The sequence below is a fragment of the Chrysochloris asiatica genome, unplaced genomic scaffold (genome assembly GCF_000296735.1).
Source record: "Chrysochloris asiatica unplaced genomic scaffold, ChrAsi1.0 scaffold00245, whole genome shotgun sequence".
NCBI lineage: Eukaryota > Metazoa > Chordata > Mammalia > Afrosoricida > Chrysochloridae > Chrysochloris > Chrysochloris asiatica.
In genome coordinates this window covers 1887536-1890692 of record NW_006408763.1, presented here as the reverse complement: position 1 = coordinate 1890692, position 3157 = coordinate 1887536, and positions in this window count along the sequence as shown.

Here is a 3157-nt window from a genome sequence, read left to right as displayed (position 1 = left end):
ATCCTTGCTGTAAAGATTTGTTCCCTCTTTTGAGCTACTTCATCCATAGGTGTAGGTCAAGTTCATCAAATTGTATCAGATTACTCTTTTTTTTCCTCTGATCTTCCAGTTATTGAAGCCAGGTCACGTGGGTATTAATCTGCAAGTGTGGGTGTTCTTGTGCATATGCCCTCTCTTCTTATTAGCTGGACACTTCACTCTCCATTCTAGTTCTCTGTGGCTATGTCACTGACTCTGGGCCCAAGAGTCCCCAGGTCTTGCCACACTGCTGGCCTACCAGGTCTCCACCCGGGTTCACAGGAGGCTATTGAATGTTGTAGGGTTTAGCTTGCAGCTTCATTGCTGTTTTTCCATCACTTCCTTTTCTAGGTGATGAACATGGTCACCAATCAGAGCATGTATTCCCATTGAGTCTTAGTCTTGGTCTTGCACTGAGGGGACCCGACCACTTGCCTTGATGTCTCCTGGGCAAGCAACTTGTTTGTTCTTGTAGTAACAGTTGGTCTGTCTCTATTGTTTTGTATTTTTCCTGTAGATCTTTCTTTCAAGACGTATCTTCTGTTCTTCTAGCTGCTCCAGGCTGGTCTGCTTGTATTTTCAGGTGGAAATTTCCCATCTTTGAAGATCTGGATGTGGTTCCGGCTTCCACCTATAGTCTTATGTACTGCAGAGTCTCCACAGAAAGCCTCCTTCACTTGGAACATTGTAGCCCCATTTTAGGTATTCCAATCAGTTATAGGCAGAAGATGGACTTACAGGCTTTCTATGGTGATATTTCTGGCTATTCCTTTCTCTCCCCCTCAAGTGTCTATTTTATAATGGTATGCCAGGGAAATCAAGATTCATAAGACAGCCAAGCATTTTAGCATTATTCCCCCCTTTTCCCCATTCCAACCATGTCTCAATCTCTGTATCCCAGAGCCCTGTTTTTCCAAGGCTGTGCATACATCACTTAGCCCATGTAAACCTGCCTAATTGTTTTTCCATCTGCTTTGTTCTTCCATTCCCCTCTCCCTTCTTGTATATTGCCCCTCCCTCCCCAGCACCTAAACTATCCTGTGTCTATTCCCTGCCCTGTGGTCCACCTTCCCTCCCTGCCCTCACCCTACCCCCACATCCCAGCAACCAGCATTCAGCCCCCTTTAGTATGGGTTCTTTTTTAAGTCTTTTATAGTAGTGGTCCTATGCAGTATTTCTCCTTTTGTGACTGACTAATTTCTCTCAACATAATGCCCTCAAGGTTTATCCATGTTAAGCAGTGGCTTGCAATTTTCTTGTTATATTTCATGGTAGTCCATTGTGTGTATGTACCACAGCTTGTTTATCCATTCTTCAGTTGATGGGCACTTTGTCTCCATCTATTTGCTATTGTAAATAGTGCTGCTATGAACATTGGTGTACATATATCTTCTTGTGTTGTGGCTCATATTTCTTGTGGGTAAATATCAAGTAGAGGAATTGCTGGATCATAAGGTATTTCTATTCACAACCTTCTGAGGAAGTGCCATATTGCTTTCCAGAGAGGTTGGACCATTTTGCAGTCCCACCAGCAATGCAGGAATGTCCCAGTCTCCGTTTTTATTCTTTCGGTTAAGTCTTTTATGCACATAAGTTTTTAATTTTTAGTATGCCCCCAATCACTTATTTTTGCTACTTTTGTTTGTGTAATTTTCATAATGTCTGGCAGTCTGGGTGTGCCCTGTATTAGAGGCCTCAGATTTGTCCATTTTTTCATTGATGGCCTGTATAATCCTGGGATTCACATTTAGGTCTTTAATCCATGCTGAGTTTGTCTTTGCATATGGCATGAGGTTAAGGTCTTATTTCAGTCTTTTGCATACACTTTCCAATGCTGCCAGCACCATCTGTTGAAGAGACTACCTCCTCCCCATGCAATATACTTAGGCCTTTTGTGGAAAATCAGTTAGCTCTATGTGGATGGGTTAATCTCTGGATTCTCAATTCTGTTCCATTGGTCAATGTATCTGTCATTGTACCAATACCAAGCTGTTTTGACCACTGTAGCTGTGTAGTAAATTTTGAAATCGTGAGTGAGAGGTATCCAACTTTTCTTCTTCTTCTTTAGCAATGCTTTGTTTATCCTGTGTCTCTTTTATTTCCATATAAAGTTTGTAATTGTTTTTTCCATCTCTTTGAAGAATGTCATTGGAATCTGGATTGGGATTGCAATATATGTGTAGATTGCTTTGGGCAGTATTGACATTTTCACAATTTTCCAGGAGCATGGTATATTCTTCCATTTTTGCAAGTCTCTTTTGGTTTCTTGTAGTAGTGTTTTGTAGTTTTCTTTGTATAGGTCCTTTGTTTCTTTGGTTACATTTATTCCAAGATATTTCATCCTTTGGGCGGCTGTTGTAAATGGTATTGCTTTCCTAATGTCCTTTTTAGTGCTGTCGTTATTGGTATAGAGGAATCTAGCTGATTTTTGTATGTTGATCTTATATCCTGCCACTTTGCTGAATCTTCCAATGAGATCTGGTAGCTTTCTTACTGAGTCTTTTGGGTTTTCTATGTATAGGTTCATATCGTCCACAAATAGAGTTTTATTTCCTGTTTGCCATTTTGGATGCCTTTAATTTCCCTGTTTTGCTGTATAGCTCTGGCTAAGACTTCCAGCACAATATTGAAAAGGAGTTGTGACAAAGGGCATCCTTTTCTGGTTCCTGTTCGCAGAGGGAAAGCTTTCAGTTTCTCTTCATTGAGAGTGATGTAGTCTGTTGGTTTTGTATATATGCTCATAATTATGTTGAGGAACTTCCCTTCCTACTTTGTTGAGTGTTTTTAGCAGGAATGGATGTTGGATTTTATCAAATGCTTTTTCTGCATCAATCGATATGATCATGTGGTTCTTTTCTTTTTTCTTATTTATATGGTGGATAACGTTGATCGTTTTCCTAATGTTGAACCATCCTTGCATCCCTGATATGAATCCCACTTGATCATGATGTATTATCTTTTTGATGTGTTGCTGAATTCTGTTGGTTAGGATTTTGTTGATAATTTTTGCATCTATGTTCATGAGGGATATTGGTCTATAATTTTCTTTCTTAGTGATGTCCTTCCTTGGTTTTGGTATGAGGGTTATGCTTGCTTCATAAAATGTATTAAGAAATTTTCCATCCTCTTCTATATTCTA